Genomic DNA, 27,722 nt, shown 5'->3' with positions numbered 1-27,722 from the left:
TATCTTAAAATACCCCCGATAATTATCGATAATTGAAACTGTTATTTATTTTAATTTATCTATCATCGGTAAAGCCATGTTTTCCATGTGGCCGCTTAGCAACAATGATAGATCAACGAGCCGTGTAAATTCTACTGTGAGGAAGTTGATAGCGTGTTTTTTTTTTTGTTTGTTTTTTTTTTGTTGTTGTTTTTTTGTTTTTTTGCTGTTTTGCATGACGTGGTCTGTAGGTTCAACCCCCGCACGTAAATTTCTTTTTCGTTAACTGGAAAGAACTTTATATAAAATAATTTTATAAAAGAAACAGTAGATTCTCTACAGTGCAATGTAGAATAAACATATATTTTGGACCAAGTTACTGCATGGAGGCATGTGAAGCTTCCTCCCGGGCGATTTGACGGATTTCGATGACAATAAAATTATATGTGTGTGAAATATTCGTTGATCATCATTCAATCACGCGCAACGTCGGATCTCCTTGCTAGTTAACGATAAATGCGACAGTTTAAGCTTCATATAAAACCAAAAAAAATATTGTTGTAAACACGAAAATGTAGTAAAATCATAAGCAGGAACACCTAATATGAACAAGTGTAAGTTAAAATTTGAAATTAATGCTTTTTATAGTTATTTTACAAATTATCTTGTTAGTGATCCGTGAAAAAAAAAACTTTGCCCTGTTCAGAAGCTCTGAGGTGACCTGAAGTTTGTGAAATCCTGGTTTATCGCCTAACGATATCCACTCTATTTTATTCAGCGACGTCAGCAGGTCACGTAGCTTCAGTGGAACAGCCTTCTGTATACGACGGTCGTGTCTGAACCCCTTCCCTCCCCTCCTTTAGGTTTCGCGCCCAAAATCCTGTAATCCTAACACGTGACATGTGCTCTTCATCAACGCTTTAACCGACAAGGGCGAGAGAGTGAGTTTTCGCTGAATCTTTATCGCTTACCGAAAACAAACTGTCGGGATGCTTTAGCTTTGAATCGCAATCCTTAATCTTGGACGTTGCCTCAACCTCTCGCGATTCCACTTTCTCAGTCCCAAGTACCCCCAACCCTGGGTGACCAACAAAATTCAAAAGTTCCCACCTGACACCACTCCCCTCTTTCATCTGGTTCCACCAAATCCACAGAAAGATGTGGTTTTACGTGCTTATACCTTGTCGAACCCGGCCGGGTGAGAGTGGAGATGTTTTCCCCTCGGGATCAAAAATCAACGAAGATTAAACCATTCCTGTAATGACCTATTCCCTGTTGATTGTTGTGTAATGCTGTTTATCTGCACTTCTAGGGGGTTCACCCCCCCACACACACACACGCGCACCAGACTTTTGCCTTCTCCCTTTTAGAATACGTTCGTTTATTGCTGGTCGCCTGATGCGCCTCTGCCGGGGAATGCCGACGAAGTGCACAGGGATATTTTGCAAGGTCAAAATGTGACCCCTTTGGAGTGTTGATGCTTCGGTCCATTTTTTTTACCTCCGTTTCGTATCCACAACCTAAATGACCTGTTATAGATATAACCTCAGATTAGATAATATAGGCAATAATTATCAGTTGAAATAGAAAAAAATTATTTAATAATTATATAATAATATACATTAAAATCATTTGGAAGTATTATTTAACCGATACGCAAACTAAGAATTTAATAACTTAAAATTAAGATGGCAACCTAAATTAACACGCGATGTCAATTTTTCTATACGTTTATTTTTATTTATTATTTTTTTTGCGACATTATATAGCAATACCTATTTCTTTTTTTTTTCCGATGAGTATACGTAAAGGAGAATTTAATATTTGCATATACATATTGTTTCTTCGTAACGCAACGGGTCTGAAAAATGTACCGAGATATTGATAAGAAATAAAACGTTGGGATTTGGAATCTAGCTATATTGTTAGTCTCTCTCTCTCTCTCTCTCTCTCTCTCTATATATATATATATATATATATATATATAAGAGAGAGAGAGAGAGAAGTTGTGAGTATATATATTTACAGTATTTACCCCAACTATGCTAAATACGTAAGTATAGCTTAGCAGTATTATGAAAATATATCTATGGCAAGCAAGCTAAAAAGAGGTGCCCGTGTTTTATTCTCGCATTTAGCGTAATGATTCCATGCGAGGGGAATATATATGCCTTCTTGTAGTTTTCTTCTCCACCCTCCCATATATAAGTGAACGTGTCTGTGTGTCTGTCTGTGTACATTTCCTACGCAATAACTCTGTCAATTTTTAGTCTACAGACTCAAAATTTGATATACAGGGTAGGTACTGAGATCTGGAAAAATCTATGTGATCGGTTTTCGGCCAGAAATTTGGCTGTTAAGGGGTCAAAGTTCAACGATTTGACCTTTGAAAACTCTACCAAACTCCTCCGACAATTTTGGGTCTAGACACTTGAAATTTTAGATATAGGTTCCTTGGACATGGATCTAACTTAATAACTTGATTTGAGCCCCAAACAATAAATATTAAGGGGTCATAATAGGGGTCAAAGTTAAAAAATTGACCGCTTTTTTTTTTTTTTTTTTTTTTTTTTTTTTGCTCAACATACACCTCCGGGCAACGCCGGGCGTAAATGCTAGTATGTTTTTGTCTGCCTGTGTTAGATCACTTGAAGTGAGTTAACTTTAAATTCCTGTTTTTGTTCTCTTTGTGGTATTATAAAGGCAAGAGTATTGCCTATAGTACCGAAGAAGAAGAAAAAAAGAGAAAAAACTTAACTTGACCGGGAGGGGTTGTTGGTATTGATGGAGGAGGGGGAATTATAATTTTTCTTTTTTTTTTTTCGGAGGGTGAGGATATAGGGGCTTGATTTTAAAACAAATCAGGAAGCCAAGAAGGAAGGGGGGGGGGGGAGAACGTGTCTTTTGATTATCATATGTTTTTATTTTTTTAAACCATGTATTTTTTTGTTATTCTCTTTTTTTTTTTGTTTGTTTTTCTTATGTTTGGATGTCGTCGGGGATTTACCGTCAGTGAGTTTGTTGAGATGTACCCCTCTTTGCAGAAAGAAAAAAAAAAAAACTGCTGGAGTGGGTGGATTTGTGAAAGTCTGAAGAGGAGTGGGACGGGGGGATAAAGAGGAATTACACCCCACCCTTGCAAGATCTAGACAAGAACAACGTTTGTGGGATACAGTTACGAGTGGTTCATTTTTTCCCCTGGTTGTTATAAACAAACATTGTCTTCGGGCTGTTATTTTCTCTGTAATAAGAGGAAAACCCTTTTTAGTTTTCCACAATTGGTTCGTGTGATAAGTGCGCGTGTTTATATATATATATATATATATATATATATATATATATATATATATATATATATATATGCACGGAGACGTGTATGTATGACTTGTTTGTGTGAAGATATATGTGCATAGATGTATATATGTGTGTATGTGTATACATATGTGTGTGCGTATGTATGTGTATACATATATGCATGTGTATATACATGTATGTGTGTATATGTGTACATACATAAATATGTGTGTATTTATAACTGAGAATTAGTGTGTGTATGTGTATATATATGTGGGTGTATGCATATATATATACGTGTGCGTGTGCACATATATATATGTGGGCGTATGTGTGTGTGTGTATGTATATATATATATGTGTGTGTGTGTGTGAGGGTATTGTGTGTGTGTGTGTGTGTGAGGGTATTATGTGTGTGTGTGTGTGAGGGTATTATGTGTGTGTGTGAGGGTTTTATATATATGTGTGTGTGTGTGTGTGTGTGAGGGTTTTATATGTGTGTGTGTGTGTGAGGGTTTTATATGTGTGTGTGTGAGGGTATTATATATGTGTGTGTGTGAGGGTATTATGTGTGTGTGTGTGTGAGGGTATTATATATGTGTGTGTGTGTGAGGGTATTATATGTGTGTGTGAGGGTTTTATGTGTGTGTGTGTGTGAGGGTATTATATATGTGTGTGTGTGAGGGTATTATATATGTGTGTGTGTGTGTGAGGGTATTATGTGTGTGTGTGTGAGGGTATTATATATGTGTGTGTGTGAGGGTATTATATATGTGTGTGTGTGAGGGTATTATATATGTGTGTGTATGTGAGGGTATTATATATATGTGTGTGTGTGTGTGTGCGCGAGGGTATATATATATATATATATATATATATATATATATATGTGTGTGTGTGTGAGGGCATTGTGAGTGACCAGAAATAAAGACACAAAATAGAAACAGTCGTACATAAACATATACAATTAGTGATTACCATCAAGACAGTACCTGTCGCTACTTATAACTGAGAATTAGTGTGTGTGAGTGAGTAAATTACGATATATATATATATATATATATATATATATATATATATATATATATATAGCACATTTTTTCTGCTTTTACCACTTGTAGCTCTTATATATATATGATCATGTCTGTATCCATATTAATAACATCCTGAAAAGGTTTACCTGATTCCCAGCTAGAACTGAAACACACTGCAAATGTGTAGCAAAAACTGATTGAATGAGTAATAATTGATACTAAACAAATATACAACTCTAATTATTGTTGACACAATTTATTACTAACACAGTAGGACCGTGTGGCCGAATACTGGTATACTCGACAACTCTGATGAGCCGTAATATGGCGAAACACGTGTCGCTTCCTTTTCCGCCCTTTTTTCCGTCCTCTTCATTTCTGTTCTTTTTTGTACTCTTCTTTTCTCTCTTTTTTTCTCCTTTTCTTTCCCTCTTTCTGTTCCTTCCTCCCCCTCTCTCTCTCTCTCTCTCTCTCTCTCTCTCTCTCTCTCTCTCTCTCGTTAATATCAATTACTCCCCCATTTATTTATTTATTTGTTTTATTTTTGGAATCCTAGGCGATGAGGCTTCATAATTTTTTTGCGGACTGTTATCCTTATCTTCATAGTTGTTGTTTAACCATGTTTCGGCCAACTCATCCTCAGGCTTTCTTCAGATGGTTAACTGCGACAGGATAGGAACGCTGAGTTTTGTAACTGTATCCCCAATAATTACCGCCTTCCATAGTTGTTGTCTCGCTGCGTTTTGACCAACTAATCTTCTGGTCAGCCTGGGTAGGATTGAAACTGATATCTTCAGACAATGCTCATCCGGAAATGTAGAAACTCAATGCCGTTATCCACTGCGCGACGGGCCCGTTTTAATCTTACCCAAGCAAGCCAGAGAATTAGTGGGTGAAAACGTGGTGAGACAACAGCAGCAACTATGGAAGGTAGTAATTACCGGGGGTATAGTTACAAGACTCGGCAATCCTATCCCGTCACGGTTAATTACCTAAAGAAGGCCAGAGGATGAGTCGGCCGAAACGTAGTGAAACAACAATAACTACGTAGATGAGGATAACAGTTTTCAAAAAGAATGAATACACAACGCACTCCCCTTTTTCTTGTTCACGTCTTTAGACTTTCTTTTAATTCATTATGACTTGTTCTTGTTCTCTCTTCCCATTTTTTCGTCTTTCTTTACTAAGTATTACACCCCTTCCCGGGCGAGTCCATTACTCGCTATTTATCGCACCCCTCGCAGGGCGGGCCCATACTTACACGAATCTACATAATGTTGTGTCTTTTAAGTCTAGTTTAAGCCTCATTAACAGCTTAACATTGAAACTAAATCAATTTAGGTAAGAAATTCGACACCCCCCTCTTAACAAGAGTTCAAGTATTTGAATGCGTAATACTTCAAACCAATTCAAACCAATGATGAAAACTGGAAACAGATTACATTACTTAACTTATGGGCTTAGGAAAATCTTTATGTTGGGGAGTTAAGCTCTCATTAGAGGATCTCAAATTTCAAGAATCTGTATAATTTTTTTTTTTCATCTCCTGATTCAAATCACATTAAATTCAGTCAGACCAAAAATTCCGTGGGAGTGGAATTTCATGCCTACTCTGGAATCTCTTTCGAAGAAAAAAAATAAAGCCCCCAGCTTCACCATTGGAGGTATCGGCATTAGTAGAGGCTCATTCTCAGACAATTTCAAGAGTGTATACATTTTATCCTAAAATTACTTTTGGGACAGACAGACAGATGTCCCTCATATATATATAAGAACAGAGTTTTGAAGTAGAAATTTACAAAAAGTTTTTATTATTCGGCAGAATGCTCCAAAGATGGTTGCTAGGTGCTCCTTAATTCGCGGAGTTTCAAAGAATGTAAATTCTTTTCCTCAGAGGAAAAACCGTTATCAAAATAATCAGATAGTCATGCTAAAAATTAGCATTTCTAAGTATTTGCTGGTTACTGCATAGAATTAAACTAAGTTTTATGATTTGTAGTCACAAAACTTAAAAAAACATAAGAATATAAATATGTAAACCACACACACACACACACACACATATATATATATATGTGTGTGTGTGTGTAAGCTCAATATCTGTGTCTGTGTGTGTGTGTGTGTCTGGTCACGAATAGGCTCCTATATGGATGACTATTTAAAAAAACTGATTACATATAATGCTAGAAGATGTATCGAGACACATGAATGGGTATGTTTGATCCTGCAGAAAGGTGGTTCATGAAAATATAGTTGTTTTTTTTTTTTGTTTTTTGTTTTTTTACCAATTGTCATGCAATTTTAACCATACAGTAGTAAAACCACCTTCTCTGGCAATTTTAAAAGTTTGAAATCTCAGCGACTATTTATCAGAATTTAACAAATGAAGGCTCGTTGGAAAAGTAATGACCTACATTGTGTAGTGGGCTATGTGACATTTGCCTTTAAGCTCGCACACTAAGCGGATCATCTATTATCCAGAGCCTATGTTAGCACTTTTTTTATAGCCATAAGATGTTTCAATCATAGTAATTTGTTCTAGTTTTACATATGAATTACAAAATATCTTATATTACCCCCCCCAAACCTTTGGCTTTGATGGAGGGAAGACTAAAACTTGCTGATATGGTCAAATGATTTGAAATAACAAAAAGGGGAGACTTGATTCCAAATATTTCTCATATTATATCCTCCTCTCTTTGGTTTTCATACATAAAGTAAATTTCACAGTGTAAAAGGATTCTTTTCCACTGGCGATATTCATAATCGTATCCTATTTCCAAAAGAGAGAAGATATAACATGAGAAATATTTGGAATCAAGTCTCCTCTTGTTGTTATTTCAGATCATTTGAAATGTGTGTATATATATATATATATATATATATATAATATTAGTCATCCACATGCAGTACTGTTTCGTTGTTTCACAGCTCATCAGTGCGGCTAGACAGGCAAACTACCGCAAGCCAGGATTGAAACCCGACCAACTGTACGACATATATATATATTTCCCCCAAACCTCTGGACTTGATGGAGGGGAGACTAAAACTTCCTGCTATGGTTTCAAATGATCTGAATTTTTTTTTTTTTTTTTTTTTCTGTAAAAATGTACCAAAAGTAGGCTCTGGATGATGGATGATCCCCTGGAACCAAAGAGCAAGTTTTAGTCCCCCCTCCACCAAGGCCAGAGGTTTGGGATATATATATATATATATATATATATATATATATATATATATATATAAGAATAAAAATTACAATAAGTTTACCAAGGTAATCAAAATGGTAAACTTAAAATATATTATAAATATTAAAGAGTTAATATATCCACTTATCTTGTTTCCTTTTTTAAAATTAAATATGTTTTTAACTCTTTTTCAAGATGTCTTTTAACATGTTTTATTAATCATTTGTTCATATATATATATATATATATATATATATATATATATATATATATATATATGGAGGAGTATATGAAGGATGTGTGTGTGCGTGCGCGTACTTATATATTCTCATTGTTTGGCCGTTGGTATTAACAAAGTAAATGACCCATGAAATGTCGACTGAGGTGTCATAATTGGTTTGGGCCTGGATCAACTTAGGCTTGAACCCCAAAACATTGTTTCTGATTGGAAGAATGATTGCATCCAGATGGTGTCTATTGAGTGAAATGAGTCACTCGCACCCCTCCCTTTATTTCATACGTATACGCACTACTAACAAAAGCTATACAAACAAACACATTACATATATATATATATATATATATATATATATGACTTTTTGAAGCAAAACACGAACTTTTCTTTGTTTATGTTTTCATATTATTACATAGCTCTCTTCTCGTATTGAACACTGCTGAAGTAAATACTGAAACTATATATATATAATGTGTATATAGCAAGTTATAAAAATATATATGGCAATTAAGCTACACAGGATATTCCGCGTCTGTGTAGCTTAATTGCCATATATATTTTTATAACTTACTGCCTAGTTCTACCTATGTATGTAGCACTGTTGAAGTAAATATTTAAAGTTTACGCATAAAATTATACTTCCATATATTAATTTATGTGATTATTTATTTATTTATTTATTTATTTATATATATATATGACCTCTTAAAAGAGGTACTTCAGAAGCATGTATGCACATATGTAGCCAATGACGTTTGTATAAATACTCATTATATAGTGAGGATGAAACGCGGAAAATTTTGTGTAGCTTAACTGCCATATATATATATATATATATATATAACTTACTAACAAGCTTTACACACGTATTGAGCACTGTTGAAGTATATATTGAAAATCGGAGCATAAAATATTATATTCCCTCATGAAATTTTATGTTGATGCATGAAATAATTATATGGTCAGTTCTGAAAATATATGGCAATTACGTTACACAGAATACTCCGCGTTTCGTCCCTGTGGGAAATCCTCAGATGCAGAAGTTCTGTGGAGATACATGGCCATATATTTTCATAGCGCTACTCGTGTATTGACCACAATTGAAGTAAATACTGGAAATCGATACATAAAATGTAATAATGAGATATATTTTATGTGAACACATAAAATAATATATAGAAAGAGAGGGAGAGAAAGAGGATGATGAGGAGATTGAGATGAATAAAATTAGTACATAATTTGTATTGGTTCCGAGAATTACACAAATACTGAGGGTACGATCGTTTCTAAGACAATTTGTGTATATATATATATATATATATATATATGTATATATATATATAAACATACTCCAATCACGCACGTGTTAAGCTGAGCTATTAACTCAATATATTTATATAGAAAACGGTGCGTCATCCTACAGAAAACAGAACAAAAGTATATGAAGCAAAAGTATACGAACCTTTTTCTGAGTGAAGCACGGCTATTGGCTAATGAACACTTCAACACGCTGGCCAGAATAAAAATTAATCTGTTTGTGTAGCTAGCTAAAGTACACACCATGTAACACAAATTTTATGTATTTTAGACTGACGATTTCTCATGGGGGTGAAACATGGTTTCTGTGTAGCTTAATTGTCATATATTGTCATAAATTTATATATATATATATATATATATATATATATATATATATATATATGGCAGAATCGCGTTGGCACACCAGTTCTCGTCAGATCACTGAAGTTAAGTAACGATGAGCCTGGCTAGTACCAGATGGGTGGCCATTTGGGAAGGCTAGGCGCTGTATGTACCGCGCCGAGTCATGGTAATTTCCAGGTTGGTATCCAGGGGCGTATTAATTCACTGGAGAGATGCACCCCCAGTCTTCGTTAAGAAATGCATCTAGGAGAAGGAAACTCTGAGGTAAAAACCCTGCGGTCTACTGTATGTTCTGTCTTGTGGCAGCCATTTCATTGACAAAGATAAGCAGTAATAGCAAAAAGAGTGGATGGTTCTACACAGTCTTCACCACTATAAACAAATCATATAGTTGTTGTGGCAGAGCTCATGCGTCGAAATTGACGAGAGAATCCACTAATATATATATATAATCTTGGAAGTTTTTTAAACTTTAAAACTATATAAAAAATGTAATTTTTATATTTTTATTATCATTCGTTGGTAAACTATTTAGTCAGTAAGTCATTTAATCCCCCGCAATCACTACATCAACTTGCTCTCTCGAATTCACTATAGTACTTATGTTTATTTTAGGGATCATCAGTTGTTTACCACTTTTTCGGAGATTTCAAAACGTGTATATATATATATATATATATAACGTCAAGGATGAGAGTTCATATGGAAACGTTGTTTTGATTTGAAATAAAATACGCATCAAGTGCGCTTGAAAGCCAAATCACAAAGTAATATTAGGAAAATGAACAAATATTTTACTTGTTTGAAATTCATCACAAATATATTTCAGAGGTATACTCCATCTTCAGTGTATTGTTTTGTTTCTTTTTTCCTTTTTTTCTTCTTTGCCATGTCATTAAGTTGGGGAAAGAAGTCTGTAAAGAACCGCGCGCAAATTAAAACCACGTTTCTATATGAACTCTCATCCTTGACGTTATTCTCGCGTTTCCTACGCACAGTTCAAGCATTTTAAAATAAAATCGCTAGATACAACGCGCGGCTCTTTACAGACTTCTTTCTCTAACTTTACAGCATGGCAAGGAAGAAGAAAAGGGGAAAAAAGAAACAAAACAACACACTGAAGATGGAGTATACCTCTGAAATATATTTGTTTATTTTCATAATATTACGCTGTGATTTTACTTTTAAGCGGACTTGATGCGTATTTTATATATATATATATATATATATATATATATATATATATATATATATATATATATTAGAGAGAGAGGGAGAAAGAGAAAGATTATAAAAGCAATAAAACAGTAAAATGGAAAATAGGAACGAAAAAGTGAAAAACATAAAAAAAATGAAAAATAAAATGAACATTAAAAAGGGGAAATAAACATGTTGAAAATCGAACGAAGAGTTAAAAAAAGAAAGAAAAAAGAGAAATAAAAAAGAAACGGATTCATCTTGCTGAATAAATTTTCTAATTGTTTTTAATGGCCATGGTGTTATTTGTCCTTGCTCCCTGATGCAAAAAATAAGGGCCAAAGCGTGAGTGTAACAATGGTTGTGTTAACATCAGCACACAATCCATTCAATACAGAACGTTGGTGTGCGCATGCGTGCTCAACTCACAAAGCTATAAAAGAACGATATATAAATAAAAAATTAAAACAGATGGACAACAGGGTAATAAAACAGAGATAATTAAAAATTATTTTTGTTATATCTTTACAAAATTTTACAATTTCCATAATGGACACATTCTTCTTTTTTTCTTTTTTTTTTTAAGCGAGTCTCCTCTTTTTTTTTTATTAGTTATTAATTTTTGTATAGAGGCGCATAGACGACAAATAACAGTGAAAGAAATGGAAATATGTCAGTTTTGGGAAAGAGGACGAAAGCAAAGTAATGTTTTTAATAGCCAAGCTTACCTTTTTTTTTTAATCACAACTTCTGCATATTGATTAACGTGTTTTAACAATGTTTCGTAATATATTAGGTTGGTGCAAAAATAATGTCGTTTTTTTTATGGTGAACCTCATGTAAAAAAAAAAAACATTTTTGCGCCAACCTATATTTCGAGTTAAAACCTCTTCATCAAATAATTAGAAATGTGTCGGTGTTGGTAAAAAAGAACAAAATCGGTAGCTTTGTTTAATAGTAAAACCTGCGTTTTTAATCACAACTTCTATATAGTGATTTAATGTGTATAACCATGTTTTTGTAATATATTTCTAGTTAAGACATCTTTATCAAACGGTAAAATAACGAGTCGGTGTTGATAAAAAGGACAAAAACCTTGATTTCTTAAATCATAATTTCTACATAGTGATCTATTATGTGTCGGAATGAAAGCTTTATGTCAGCTTAAATGGTATTTTACGTCAAACTTTAAAAACTGACATATTTTTCTATCTTAGATATATAAGTCCATTACGGAGTTTGCCTTGTGTAAATAGGATTTTTGATGAGCAGCAGGAATTACACAACGAATCAATAGTTTAACTTGTTTGTTTAGAGATCATTCACACATAAAGATTAATTTTAAGCCTCATTGAGACAATCCACAAGTCAATCAGATTCAGTTGTGTAAGTTTAATTTCTTGTAGGAATTTTCATCGACGGGTTTGGCTTTGAATATTTTTCATGCGAAACTATTTTATTTACGTTTTTAAGGACTTTTTTTTTTAAATTTATTTAGAAAAGTGCGTCTGTTCATATATGTGGCTACATCCGTTTGTAACGTTAAAGTTTTCAAAAAATAACCTATTCATAACTAGACGTGCAGATAAAATGGACATATCTCTAAGTATTTTTTATCTGTTTGTCAGTCTGTCTCATATTTGATAGAATCGTATTTTTGTTAATCTGTTATTCTTCAGTTTAGAATCGTATTCTAGGATTTCTAGTATTTTTTTCTGAATGTCTTCTCCTTTTCTTTCTTACCTTCTTTCTTTTTCTCTGTCTTTTCTTTTTCTCTTTTCTTTTTCTCTTTTTCTCTGTCTTTTCTTTTTCTCTTTTCTTTTTCTCTTTCTTTTCTTTTTCCATTCTTTTCTTTTTCCTTTCTTTTCTCGCTCTCTTTCTTTTCTCGCTCTCTTTCTTTTCTGTTTCTTTTCCCTCTCTCTTTCTGTTCCCTCTCTTTCTTTTCCCTCTCTTTTTCCTCTTTTTCCTCTTCCTTTTCCTCTCTTTTTCCTCTTTCTTTTTCCTCTCTTTTTCCTCTTTCTTTTTCCTCTCTTTTTCCTCTTTATTTTTGGTCTCTTTTTCCTCTTTCTTTTTCCTCTCTTTTTCCTCTTTCTTTTTCCTCTCTTTTTCCTCTTTCTTTTCCCTCTTTCTTTTCCCTCTCTCTTTTCCCTCTTTCTTTTCTCTTTTTATTCTTACATTGTTTTTCTCCTCTCTTTCGAAACCCTCTTTTAATTCTTTTTTCTTATTTTCTCCCCCCCCCCTTTTTTCTGTTTTCTTAACTTCATTCTTCTCTCTCACTTTGTCTCTTCTTTTTATCTCTCCTTTTCTTCGTCATCCCCCTTTCTCTCTTTCTCTCAATTCTTTTCTTCCTCCTTTCTCCCCCTTTCTTACCATTCCTCATCCTTTCTCTCCACACACACACACACAATTTTTTTTATTAATCCTAAAAATTGATTTTCCATTTATAAATTTCAACTCCACTTATTTCGTCGTGTAAACATAACAAAATATTCTAATCTCATTTTAATCGGCATTTAATTGCATCGTTTTTTATTATCCAACCCTTTTTATTTCTTTTCCTCTTTTCTTTTTTTTCGGGGAGGGGGGGGGGCTTACGACTTTTGTTTGATTTATTTTTTAAATCTTTTGCCGTTACCATGACAACAGCATGTAAAAACTAAAGAAAACATACATATTGAACAGAAAATGAAATGTACAAGTTGTAAAAAATAAATATTTAAAAAAAAAAAGAAATGAAAAAAAAAATGGAATCTCCAGAAACATTCATTCATAAAGTTTGCCATTCTAAATTGTTTTATTCAAATCCAAGGGAAATTAATGAACGCAAACTTGGAATATTTCCCCTTTCCTTAATCACACACAAAAAAATTAAAAAAATGAATTAAAAAAAAAAACCGTGCCACCATGTCAATATTACCTCAGCCAAATCTAAGAATCCCAAATCCATCTATACATGTAAATTTAAACAGTCAAATCTAAGAATCCCAAATACACGTAAATTTAAACAAATGTCTGTCTGGCAGTCCAGATATTCACTCGATAAAGATTTAGAAACTATGAATCAGATTTCAACCAAACGTTTTAAAGGGATTCACCGCTTATCAAGGCCCGAACGCCACTCGACAACAATGGTGAGTAAATGGCAGCTTGTTCGTGAGCTAACACTGTGATGTATCAGTAATGATGGAAATTAGGTAGAATTGGATTATTTAAGAGGGAGGCTCAACAAGAATTTGTTTATATTGAACTTGAAAACGAGCGGTCAGCTGGAAAGCAGATGCAGGGTTTTGTGTTCCACGAGCAGGAGATGAATTTTCGTTTAGCTTTCAGCACATATAGAGAGGTAATTGCCGACAGTGGTTGTAGCTAATTGAGTTCCGTGAATATTTGACTGTCTTTACGTTGTGCTTGTATTCGCCGTCTATAGTTGTTAATTTCATTTAATTCTCGTGGCAGTTGATGGTGGCTTGGAAGTAACATTCCTAGCTAATGAAGCCAAGGATGGCTTTATTGCTAGGTTCGAATCTCTCGACCAATAGTAATCTTCACTTCCTACACTGATGATTGCGAAAATATGAAACACTAGTATTTGTAGCTATAGAAATAATTATTTTAATCTTTATATGCCCGGCTGCTGCTAAAATAGGTCCAAACATTGTCCAAACACCTAAGCTCAATTTGTTTACACAAAGAGCATATATGAGAGAGATTAAACTAGTTTCTTACTTGTGACATTTTAAAGCAGAATTTGGCCCTACCCTTTCAACCACATTTCTACAATAGAGATTCCAATCTCGACAATTTTTTTCCGTAATTTTCTTCACTTACCCAAAAATGGTACCCCGCGTCCCTAAACTATGGAACTTTCAGAACCTGTTTTCAAAGACCAGGTGTTCTTTTCTAATTTCAAATGAAGGTGACAAATTGAGTCTGTATATCTTTTCACATTTCTCATTAGGGGTCTTTTATTTATTTATTTTTTCTTTCTCCGTAATATATATATATATATATATATATATATATATATATATATATATATATAGAAACGGTGAACATAGACGATGGGCAAGTCAAAGGGGTTTCGAAAAAAAAAATCTGACAAGGTATCCCTCCAGTAACCCTTCGCTCCACCAAATCCTCTCCACCCCTATTTGCCCCCCCCCCACCTCATCCACCAGGAACCCATCAACATTTTTTTCCGCTATTTCGAGTGCATCGGAGTTAAATGCTTCTTCTGTGGTTCCAAAAAGTCACGACAGGAATCCATTCATCTGAACGGAAATATGCAAAAACCGTGTCTGCGGCTTCCCCACTTCCACTCCCCCCACTCCACTGCCTGGGGGGAGGGGGTTGCTCATTCCCCTCCCGTACACCCCCTATTCTTTAGAAATGTTCTTTTTTTTCTTTCTTTTTTTTTACCCCCAGCTCGTTTTTCTTGACACACTCCAGCTACTTCTCGAGTACGACTCCCACCCAGCGTCTAGCCGACAAAACTACACCTGGGCCTTCGCATGTTGTGCTAAAAACCCGTCATTATATCCTACTTTACCATCTACTCCCAACTAGAAAACACATGTGTGTGTGTGTATATATATATATATATATATATATATATATATATATATATTTCTCATTTCTCTCTTGTTTTAATTTTCTTGTCACTTTTTTTGCTGGAGATGGGGCATTCTACCGGATACCAAAGGTTCTCCCATTAGTTTAGTTACTCCAAACGAGAGATCTTTTTAAGATTCTAACCGTCCCTTTAAGTGCAATTGTTTGTATTTCTCTTGCACTTGGTTCACCGGATATATTCGCCAGATAGTTTTTGAAATTCTTTTTCATCAGACCGGTTGCTCCTATATTGTCTGGAATGATTGATACCTTCTTAAGATTCCAGTTTCTTTTCATGTCGTACATAAGTCCTTGGTATTTTGTCATTTTTCCCCTCTCAGCTCTAATTATGCCAGCATCATTAAGGAAGCTTTCTTCAACTAGGGTTGCTACTTTCTCCCTCTTGTCCCATATCACTATGTCAGGCTTAATAGCTCCGTTTTCTAGGTATGTAGCTGTAGGAATTTTGTAGTCATAGTGGATGGTGTATGACTTATTTCCAACTGTTCTTGCTGGTAAACATGTTCCCAAGATTTGCTACTACATTGGATATTCAGGTTTTTACAGATTTTTACAGTGGAGATATTTACATACTCCATTGTGTCACATTGTATAATAGCCGTCCCCCAACAGGACTTTACAATTGAATGTCAGGTGGCTCACACTCTCTACTTCTGTGTGGCAGGACCTGCACTTGTTGGTATTGCTGAGACCACTCATCTTTTTAAAAGGACTCTACAACTGGATGTCAGGTATATATATATATATATGAGCAAACAGTTAATAAAACATGTTAAAAAACACTTTGAAAAAGAGTTAAAAACATATTTAATCTGAAAAGGAAACACTTCATAAGTGTATAGTCCTTACTCTGCAGAGTTTCGAAGAAATACTTTCCTTCTCACCAGAGGGTAGGATTTAGCAAAATGCAGGATCGGATTTTGCATGCAAAAGTATTTGATGAAACAACAAGTCAGTCAAAGATCTTACTTGATAACAAAGAAGTGAAGCAGAGGGAATATGGTGAAGAAAAAGGTGATTACACGTGAATGGATAGTCTGGTGGAAGATAAATAATCCAGTGACGGTAAAATCCAAATATATAACTTCAAGAAATTTTATTTTATACATATATATGTGTGTGTGTGTGTGTGTGTGTGTGTGTGTGTGTATAAATATATCTGTGTGTAAACAACAAGTAAGTCAAAGATCTTACTTCGTCGCAAGTATACAGAAGGAAAGAAGAGGAAAGAAATTCAACTCTTTTCTAGTTCAGTTGATATTGAGCTTTTTTCAGTTGGTTGGGATTAATATATAAATATTTGCTGACTTCTGTCTGTCCTCTGATGAGAAGAATAACAAAAATAGCATTCTTTGAAACTCCGTGGAATAAGGAATTTGTAAATTGTTTTTTCGGAGCATTCAGTCGAACAATAAATTTTGATTGTAAAGTTCAACTTACAGTTTTAATTTTCTTTTCTTGATTTTATTAGGTTGCCTGTATCGGGTAAACACGTCATTCCATTAATATATATATATATATATATATATATATATATATATATATATATATATATATGAGCAAACAGTTAATAAAACATGTTAAAAAACACTTTGAAATGAGTTTAAAACATATTTAATCTGAAAAGGAAACACTAGATAAGTGGATAGTCCTTAATCCGCGCAGTTTCGAAGAAATACTTTCCTTCTCCTCAGAGGGTAGGAATTAGCAAAATGCGGGATCGGATTTTGCATGCAGAAGTATTTGATGAAACAACAAGTAAGTCAAAGATTTACTTGAAAACAAAAAAAGTAAAGCAGAGGGAATATGGTGAAGAAAAAGGTGATTACAAAGAATTCTTTTAACTTTCTTGAAGTTTTACACTTGGATTTTACCATCACTGGATTTTTTTATCTTCCACCAGACTATCCATTCATGTGTAATCACCTTTTTCTTCACCATATTCCCTCTGCTTCACTTTTTTTGCTAATTCCTACCCTCTGATGAGAAGGAGAGTATTTTCGAAACTCCGCGGATTAAGGACTATCCACTTATCTAGTGTTTCCTTTTCAGATTAAATATGTTTTTAACTCTTTTTCCAAGAGTTTTTTATCATATTTTATTAACTGTTTGCTCGTATTATAAGCTCTATTTCCTATTTGGTTTTATTGAGCTTTTACATCTGGCTGAGATAATTTTATAAATATTAATTCTTTAATATCTATAATATACTTTAATTTTACCATTTTGGATCCTTTTGGTAAATTTAATTGTAATTTTTATTATATATATATATATATATATATGATTTACTTCATTTAATCACATGAATCCGTATTCGAAGATATAATTTTATACGTATTTTTTTCAGTATTTACTTCAACAATGCTCAATACATAGGTAGAGCTAGGTAGTAAGTTATGAAAATATATATGGCAATATATTCCTCGTTTCATTCTCGTGAGAATTCGTCCGGACGAATTTTCACGAGAATGCAATGCGGAATATTCTGTGTAGCATAATTGCCATATATATTTTCATAACTTAATAATATATCCCATACCTTAATATACCTCAATTGACCCTGGGGTTGCATGGAGCACCAGCTGTGGTCACACTCAGGTAATTTACTTTCTTCATTCTCATACCTTAACCCCCTTCTTTCTCCTCCACCAGACAACCTAGTTTCCTTATTGCAAGCTAAGACACACAGGAAACCGACCCATATTTAAGGAAACCTATTTAAAGCTCCCCTCCTCTGTGGACGCCCAGCTTGACTCGTGTTTTTTGAAGTCTTGTTCCTGTCGGTGACCCTGGAGTTGCACAGCCGGCATTTTCTTTTCATATACACTTCTCCCGCCCCGTGTTTATTGAAAATGCAGATGAGTTCAATGCTAGTTTTGTTTTTTGTTTTTGTTTTTTTCCGCCCCACATCTCCGGGATTTTTCTTTTCTTTTTTTGTATATATATGTTTTAATATTTCATATTTTTTCCGTTAAAAGACCGTTTTATTGTTTTAACTTACGTTCGTGTTACTGCGCCAACACTGTGAGCTAACTGGTCCCCCCTCCTTCTAGCTCCTTCACGCGTATCCATTATAATACGGCAAAGGGGAGATAACCTTTGTACACCAACCTATGGATTAATGGTTTCTTAATCAGTGAAAAGCCAGAATAATACAATTTTACTTACAATTTTAGCATGTATTTCAAGGAATATGTTTTATAAAGTACAAGCTGTGCCTAACCAGCGTTGTTTGAGATTCATTTCATGTCGTTTTTGTTTAAGTGTAAGGGAGGTAAGTCATATTTTTACATTAGATCATTTTAAAGGTATCCATACACATTCTCTCTCTCTCTCTCTCTCTCTCTCTCTCTCTCTCTCTCTCTCTCTCTCTCTCTCTCTCTCTCTCTCTCTCTCTCACACACACACATACATTTCTTTTTTTCTGTCTGTCCATTTCATTTTTTTTTCTCTGAAACTATTGAACCGATCTGGCTGAAATTTTGTATGAAGCTTTGTTCGGATAAGGTGCAGTGAACTGAATATTATAGTATCCGTTCCATGCACACACACACACACATATATATATATATATATATATATAGATATATATCATGGTTAATACCTTATCCTGTTGGTTGGATATAATTAGGATTATTGTGTCCATCCTATCATTTGTATACACACACACACACACGCACATATTTGTGTGTGTCATCGACAGACTGTTCGGCCAGTTTTAAATCATCGACAGAAACCCTTACGCACACACACACACACACACACACACACACATATATATATATATATAATCTGTGTGTGTGTGTGTGTGTGTAATGATTCACGAGGACATCCAGCGTGATTCACGCTATCCACTTCAAACACAACTCTGTCTCAAAAGCAATATGAAAATCTGTAAATCGCTTTTATTTAATATCCGTATTTTATTTATTTTATTTTTTTGAAAACCATTGCATTTTATTTTATTTTTTTTTTTTTTAAACCATTATATTTTTTGCTGAGTAATATTCTTGCGTGCATGTATTGTGTGTGTATATATATATATATATATATCTGTGTTAGGGTGAAGATGATAAAGCAAGTGCTTGTTCGTTCTTTGTTGAACAAGTTCAGTGTCAATCTATGTCTATTCTAAAGCTGATAATTCAATTCCGCCAATTGCCCTCTAAGTTATTTGTTTCTTTTTGTTTTGTTTTTTTGGTTTTTATTTCGTTTTATCTTAATTGCAGAGATCTCCAAGACAAGCTTTTGTCATAGATTTAATGAAAACCATCTCAAAAACTTCGTCTTTGAAAAAAGAAAAAAAAAATTGAATAATGAATGCTGATAGTGCAGCCGGTAAATGACTAAAAGACCGGCAAGTCCCCCCCCCCTTCTCGAAACCGCCGACAGCGGAATATTATTATAGGATATGGGGGAGTGGGAGACAAAATGGAAGAGGAGGGATTGAAAATGTAATCAAAGAATGAAATAGTAACAGAAGATAAAGGGGGGGGGGAGAAATGAAAAAAGAAACGAATCGCAAGAGAAAGAGAGGGAATAACGTGAATAGAAAAGAGATATTCGGCTCCATTCTTTACTGTGCTTCCTTCCACCCCTCAGTCTCCCTCCATCCATCTGTGTATCCCTCCATCTGTCATTGTCTCTCTCCATACGTTACTGACTCCCTCCACTGTCTCTCTCGATTCTCCTCCACCAGCCGTCCTCTCTCCTTCACCACCATCTCTCCTCAACCAACTTTATTCTATCTCCTCCATTCTACATCTGTTCTCCTCCATTCTACATCTGTTCTCCTCCATTCTACATCTGTTCTCCTCCATTCTACATCTGTTCTCCTCCATTCTACATCTGTTCTCCTCCATTCTACATCTGTTCTCCTCCATTCTACATCTGTTCTCCTCCACTCTACATCTGTTCTCCTCCACTCTACATCCGTTCTCCTCCATTCTACATCCGTTCTCCTCCATTCTACATCCGTTCTCCTCCATTCTACATCCGTTCTCCTCCATTCTACATCCGTTCTCCTCCATTCTACATCCGTTCTCCTCCACTCTACATCCGTTCTCCTCCACTCTACATCTGTTCTCCTCCATTCTACATCTTTTCTCCTCCACTCTGCAGACGTCTCCTTCTCTCTCCTCTCCAATCTCATCTTTATTTTTACCTGTTTCCATCTCTCTTTCTATCCTTTGTATGTCTTATCTCTCTCCTCTTTCTCTTTTACTTTGTAATTCTTTAACCCTCACCCTCACCCCCTTCACAGTTCGTTCTCCCTTGTTTGTTATGGATTTTCATACCTCATCGTTTGCTTGTTACATGACCACCTGGCTCCCACCGAGCCTGACCAACCCAGCCACATCCATCTGTCTGGTTGGCCGGGTGGTTTGACGGGTGTCAGTCTTATCTTTCTTTTCCCTTTTTTCTATGCTCTATTGTAATCAAGTGGACGCGTTGAGTGGGTGTCCGTATTTCCCCCTCCCCCATCTACCCGAACAGACTGCACTCTCAGACCCAAACCAAACCGTTTAAATGCAGATATAAACACAGTCTTAGATAATACTTATGCACAATATGTTTAGTTAAGCGAATGTTCACACACACACACACACAATAAAACTGGGGCTGCTTGTTAAAATACAGTCATCAGGTCGATTTTTTAAAAAAAATGTCGTTTCAAACAAAAACAATAGTACGTACTTACTTGTTATGCCGAAAACAGTAATATATTTTTAAAAAAATACGAAAAATCATCGACAAGAAAGTTATTTCTAGTTAAAAATTATTTTTACGGAAAATTGGGTAAAATCGTATTTTTTAGACGTTATAAAGTAGACAGTAGGACAGGGGTTCTCAACCGGGGTCCACATGGACCCTAGAGGTCTATGGAATATTTCTGGGGGTCCACAGTCAAAACATAACAAAACTTATTATCATTATTATCATAATTATTATAGTTGTTGTAGAATACTTTATTTGCATTAAATTAGTTTTCATTTAAAAATAAAGCTTAATTATATAAAATTTATTCGATTATTAAAACCTAAAAATTTATATAAGTGTAAAATAGATTGTCTTATGACCAATAGTTATGAAGGGGTCCACCAAGATAAAAAGAAGGGAAAAGGGGTCTATGAGTAAAAAAAAGGTTGAGAACCACTGCAGTAGGAGGCTAAATGCAAGGGACATAACTCCGAAAAAGAATATTTTAAATTACTTGTGTCATGGCCGCAATATTTGTTGCCTATAGCGATTGACTTTGTTTTTTACTAAAAACACAATAGAAGTTGTTCTACTTGATGAATTTTCGTAATTTTGGGATATGTTACTATTTTCGACAGGACAATTACGTACGTAATATTGTTTTTGCTTAAAACGATATATTTTTAAAAGAAACCGATTTGTCGTCTATATCTTAACAAGCACCGAACTGGGAATGTTCATATATATATATATATATATATATATATATATATATATATATATAAAAAGCGCTCCCTATCTTGGGTTGAACATATTGAAGAGTGAAATAAATGCTGCTCTTCGTGTAAAAAAATAATAGAGCGTTTGGACGATATTTAATTACTGTAATGTCGCATACCCATCTTAGCAGTAGTCAAATTAGAAACCTCGAATCTCTCTATTTCGAGGTTTTCCTTTTATGCGACTCATTTCTCTACCAAGGCTTGCTAGTCTAGTCTATGCTAGTATTTTCTTTTTTTTCCATTTTCCCTTTTTTGATTTTTTTCCTTTGTCTTTTTTTTCTTTTTCCTTTTTCTTTTACTTTTCCATTTTTTTCTCTTTCTCTTTTGTCTTTTTTCCTTTTTCTTTTTTCATTTTTCTTTTTCTTTTTCTCTTTTTATTTTCGATTATTTTCTTTTTCCTTTATTCCCTTTTTTTCTTTCTTGTTTTTACCTTTTCCCTTTTTTACTTTACTTTTTTTACTTTTTCTTTTTTTCCGTTTTTCTTTTTTTTTTCCTGTTTTCTGTCTTTTCTTTATCTCTTTTCTTGTATCTTCTTTATTTCTTTTTTCTTCTTTGAGTTACCTATCATCATCTACCTGAGGTCTTAAAAATAATAACTTCTCTGCCATATCGCAGTCAATTGGATTGATGTAAGAATAGCGCGCGCATAAAAACAAATCAACTTTTTTTCATTCGGTCGGGCATTCATTGATGCAGATTAGAACGATGGATATTTCGCGTCTCTTTTCCTTTTTTACTGATTTGCCAAATGTTGAAAAGCGGGAAAATCCAAACAATGAAACGCACATTTTGACTTCGTATTCAGTGGCTCCTGATCCCTTTTACCTCATATTTCGATCACTAACTCCCTCTCTACTTTTCCATTCTCTCTGTTTCTTCAACCCCCCTCTTACTTTTGCTAAATAATTAATTATTAGATAAATAAAGAAGATCGAGATAGAGGTGTATCCCCTTTCATTTCCTTCTTCCTCTATCAATTCTCTCTCTTTCTCTGTCCTCTTTTCTCTCTCTCTCTCTCTCTTTCTCTGTCCCTTTCTCTTTCTCTCTTTCTCTGTCACTTTCTCTCTCTCTTTCCCCTTCTCTCTCTTTCTCTGTCCCCTTCTCTCTCTTTCTCTGTCCCCTTCTCTCTCTTTCTCTGTCCCCTTCTCTCTCTTTCTCTGTCCCCTTCTCTCTCTTTCTCTGTCCCCTTCTCTCTCTTTCTCTGTCCCCTTCTCTCTCTTTCTCTGTCCCCTTCTCTCTCTCTTTCTCTGTCCCCTTCTCTCTCTTTCTCTGTCCCCTTCTCTCTCTTTCTCTGTCCCCTTCTCTCTCTTTCTCTGTCCCCTTCTCTCTCTTTCTCTGTCCCCTTCTCTCTCTTTCTGTCCCCTTCTCTCTCTCTTTCTCTGTCCCCTTCTCTCTCTTTCTGTCCCCTTCTCTCTCTCTTTCTCTGTCCCCTTCTCTCTCTTTCTGTCCCCTTCTCTCTCTCTCTCTTTCTGTCCCCTTCTCTCTCTCTCTCTCTCTGTCCCCTTCTCTCTCTCTCTCTGTCCCCTTCTCTCTCTCTCTCTGTCCCCTTCTCTCTCTCTCTCTGTCCCCTTCTCTCTCTCTCTCTCTGTCCCCTTCTCTCTCTCTCTCTCTCTGTCCCCTTCTCTCTCTCTCTCTGTCCCCTTCTCTCTCTCTCTGTCCCCTTCTCTCTCTCTCTGTCTCCTTCTCTCTCTCTCTGTCCCCTTCTCTCTCTCTCTCTGTCCCCTTCTCTCTCTCTCTGTCCCCTTCTCTCTCTCTCTGTCCCCTTCTCTCTCTCTCTGTCCCCTTCTCTCTTTCTCTGTCCCCTTCTCTCTTTCTCTGTCCCCTTCTCTTTCTCTCTGTCCCCTTCTCTCTCTCTCTCTGTCCCCTTCTCTCTCTCTCTCTCTCTCTCTCTCTCTCTCTCTCTCTGTCCCCTTCTCTCTCTCACTCTTTCTGCCCCCTTCTCACTCTCTCTGTCTCCTTCTCACCCTCTCTCTCTCTCCTTCTCACCCTCTCTCTCTCTCCTTCTCACCCTCTCTCTCTCCTTCTCACCCTCTCTCTCTCCTTCTCACCCCCTCTCTCTCTCTCTCCTTATCATCCTCTCTCTCTTTCTGTCCCCCTTTCCCCCTGTCTGTCACCCTTTTTCTCCTGTCTCTGTCCCCCTTTTCACCCTCTTTCTGTCCCCCTTTTCACCCTCTTTCTGTCCCCCTTTTCACCCTCTTTCTGTCCCCCTTTTCACCCTCTTTCTGTCCCCCTTTTCACCCTCTCTCTCTGGTCCCTTCTCACTCTCTCTTTTCTCTCTCTCTCTCTTTCTGGTCCCTTCTCACTCTCTCTCCCTATTCCCCTTCCTGTTCTTTCTCTATTCCCCTTCTTGCTTTCTTTCTCTCTCTATTCCCCTTCTAACTCTCTCTCTCTCTCTCTTTGTCCCTCTTCTCTCTGTGTCTCTCCTTTCTCTCTGTGTCTCTCCTTTCTCTCTGTGTCTCTCCTTTTTTTCTGTGTCTCTCCTTTCTCTCTGTGTCTCTCCTTTCTCTCTGTGTCTCTCCTTTCTCTGTGTGTCTCTCCTTTCTCTCTGTCTCTTTCCTTTCTCTCTGTCTCTTTCCTTTCTCTCTGTCTCTTTCCTTTCTCTCTGTCTCTTTCCTTTCTCTCTGTCTCTTCTCTCTCTCCCCACCCTCATTCATCCCAATAATGTTACGGACTGAATCTACGTACGATGAAGAAAGCTATAGAGATATATAAATTAGTTAGAAATGACTGACTTGTTTACTTAATTGCGAATTGTTTTATCAAAATGAAATTTAAGAAACTCAATCCCAGGAGTAAGCATTTTAGCATTACTGTGTGTCATTTAAGTATATAGAAACAAAGTTGATCTCTGCAGATTGAGTAAATTACTTTATTCAATTTCTATGTATCACTGTCCACTTCAGATATTCTGATTCCGTCAATCGGGTCATCCGGAATTTGGGAGAAATTCCGTTTTATTTTTATTTCAGAAATATCCATCAGTCCTTTTTAAGAGAAATGTCTAAAGCCGAAAGTTAATTGGCGGACGGTGAAGATCGTTGAAATTTCCCTTTAAAAATATTTCCCGGTGGTTTTACAAACCGCTTCCTATTTGTTAAAGCATAGAAGTGGTTGAATGTTATTATTTTTAACTAACTTTTGATGTTTGTTGTATCAACATCAATAAACCGGAAGTGAGAAAAACAAATATCCGGCTTTTGTACAAGATTTGCTTTATCTGACAAAACTTGATGTTATTGGAAATCGGCTCGACAGCGTCTTTGTTGCTATCCAACTGCAGTATTGTTCTGTCCAGTTCTAGGAGTTCCATCCGTCTAGGTCCTTTCTTCCCTTCGAGAAGTGGTTAGATTATTGTTAATTATCTGAGGCGCACTTACTGGGAAATTCCGACGAGACTACCGGGGCATCTTTTGTAGGCCATAGGGACGCTTCATCTAGTGCGCTGGCTTCTCAAAACCTTTCTTGACTTTGTGGCTAACCTCTTGCATGGGAGATAAATAAATATACTAGGCTGCCTGAAGATCGCAAGGAGCGTGAAATCTTAGTAATGGACTATTAAAACACATGATTTATGTAAGAACTGCTAAAAAAAATTGAGAATGTATCGCGTGGATTGTTCGAGTGTGCATTTCGTTTCTGTATAAATCAAACACCCCTTCCAAGGTGCAAGTGTTCCGGATAGAACGCGGAAGGCGTTGAACACGAACCGCGTCTGCCCGTGTGTCAGGTGAAGAGTCTCGGAGGAAGGCGGGGAGTTCTATCCTCTTCCACATTGCCATTAAAGGAGGAAAAGAAATTGTTGAAAATTAGGAAATTCAATCGCCATTCTTGCACTGACCAACCTTAAAAAAATAAAAATCCGCCATTTTTCTTTTTCTTTTTTTATCTTTCTTTTTTCTTTCTTTTTTCTTTTTTTTTTTTTTTCGTCGATTTCGCAAATTTGTGTTTCCTTCCCGCTTTTGCTTTTTCTGACACTTTTCTCCCCCCCCCCACCCTCTCTTTCTCTCTCTCTCTCTCTCTCCCCCTTCCCTTCTTCGTCTTTCTCTCTTTTCCTTCATTTCCTTCTTATTCATCTTTCTTCTTTCTCTTCATCTTCATCTCTTTTCTCCCGCTCCCCTATCTCCTTTCTTTCCCTCTCCTTCCTTTCTCTTTTTCTTCTTTTCAAATTTCTATTCCTGTCTCCCGTTTTCCTGTCCTTCTTCTTCCTTCTCTTCACCTTCTTCCCACTCTCTTTGACTTCCTAACCTTTTCCGCCTCCATTATCTCCTTTCCTTCTTTCGGGTCTCCCCTTCCAACCCCAACTCTAACCCAATAATTCCTCAGCTCTACTTTTGCACGTTAAACGATCCTAATAAACTCCCTAACGCATTTTAAACCAGACGAAACCATCCCCTCCTCCGCCATTTTTTTTTTTTTTTTTTTGTCGAAACGAACAGGTATTTCCCATTCCAGTTTTCTACCAACTCTAATCAGCTTCAAGTCGTCAGCAGAAAAATCTTAAAAAAGAAAACAAATAATACGTTACAAACAAGAAGCTGAAAATGCGGTTGACTCTGGAACGCCGAGTGTGAATTAATGAATAAACGTTAATGAATAATGAGATATTATTAACAGTTTTATGCAGCACTAGTAGGGTATTCGACGTTGCCCAGGTGTGCAGACAAGAAAATGGAAAAGTTACAAATTAAATGGATAACGAGTAAAGTTACAAAGAAACTTTATTACATTAAAATGTCAATAAGGTTTTCATTATACCATGGCATTTCGAAGTTAAATGCTATTCATCAAAAGATAAGAAAAGCCGATATTATCCAAATTTATAACTATATATATATATATATATATGATGAGTTTTTTGGGGTTTTTTCTTAAAGAAATTTAGTAGAGTGCTCAATTAAAAGGAAAATCCGAAAAAATAAAAGCATATTAAGATTAGTATTGGCTGAAGAGAGCTTGATATGGATATCTAAAACGATCCTAATTATCGGGCTCGAAACCGACGGTACCAATGATTTATCTAACAACTTTCTGTACACAAAATACAATATATATATATATATATATAAATATATATATATATATATATAAATATTAAGCGATGCTCTGCCGCTCCATCATTAAGGTCCGTCCCTTTTGACGAAGCCATGCCTGATGGTTGATTAATTATTTGTGGTATGTGTAAAATCCCGGCACTCTTCTTCGGCAGAAAATCGGTTTTGTTGATGAAAGCTTAAAACAGATTACCACCACCGCCGCCGCCGCCGCCACCGCCACCTATACACACAACCCCCATCCGGTAATTTCGCTCTCGGTTTCTTATCCACTCTCTACAGGGGTTCACCTCGATTAAAGTCTCAAGTTAGCGAGACTTCGCTATGGTATACTCTTTTTATTTATTCGCCGCATTCCACAAGTTTTACACACACGCGCGCGCGCACGCACACACACACACACACACACACACATACACACACACACACACACACACACATATGGTTTAGTCCTTGCTAATTGAGTCTGAAATGGCTTCTGTTGCCGGGTTCGAATCCGGTGTTAATCGTGACATCCTGCACTGATGGTTCCCGAAATGATGAAACACTAGTGTCTGTAGGTATTTAATAATTGTTATAGTAAATTATATAAAATCCCCTAAACAGTGTTTCATGGTAAACAACTGATGATCCCTTAAATTAACATTAGGTTAATCCGACAGAGTAAGTTGATGCATTGATTGCAGGTGATTATAAATGACTTACTAACTAAATAGTTCTCTAACGAATGATAAAAAATATAAAAATTATATACTTTTTTATATTTTTAAAGGTTAAAAAAACTTCCAAGACTATGTGACGATTCCGATACAATTTCCGATTCTTTATTAATCTCTTAATATTTAACAAAATAACGATTACCGTAAAACACATGTTAAATTTGCAAATATTTTTCTCAAACATAAAAATACAAAGAAAAAAGACAAAAAAAAAAAGAATAGTTTTTGGAATCTGAAAATAAGCAC

General features: G+C 35.6%; 1 protein-coding gene and 1 pseudogene across 7 annotated transcripts in view; both read left to right on the top strand.

The window, feature by feature from the left end:
* Positions 1 to 27,722, top strand: part of LOC145265584 (netrin receptor UNC5B-a-like) — a 573,104-nt gene that overhangs the window by 328,953 nt on the left and 216,429 nt on the right. The gene's annotated exons all lie outside the window — the stretch shown is intronic.
* Positions 9,427 to 9,543, top strand: LOC145265928 (5S ribosomal RNA; annotated as a pseudogene).

The sequence above is a fragment of the Euprymna scolopes genome, chromosome 40 (assembly GCF_053919585.1).
Source record: "Euprymna scolopes isolate OS-2025 chromosome 40, ASM5391958v1, whole genome shotgun sequence".
Classification (NCBI taxonomy): domain Eukaryota; kingdom Metazoa; phylum Mollusca; class Cephalopoda; order Sepiida; family Sepiolidae; genus Euprymna; species Euprymna scolopes.
This window is presented reverse-complemented; position numbering and strand designations above follow the sequence as displayed.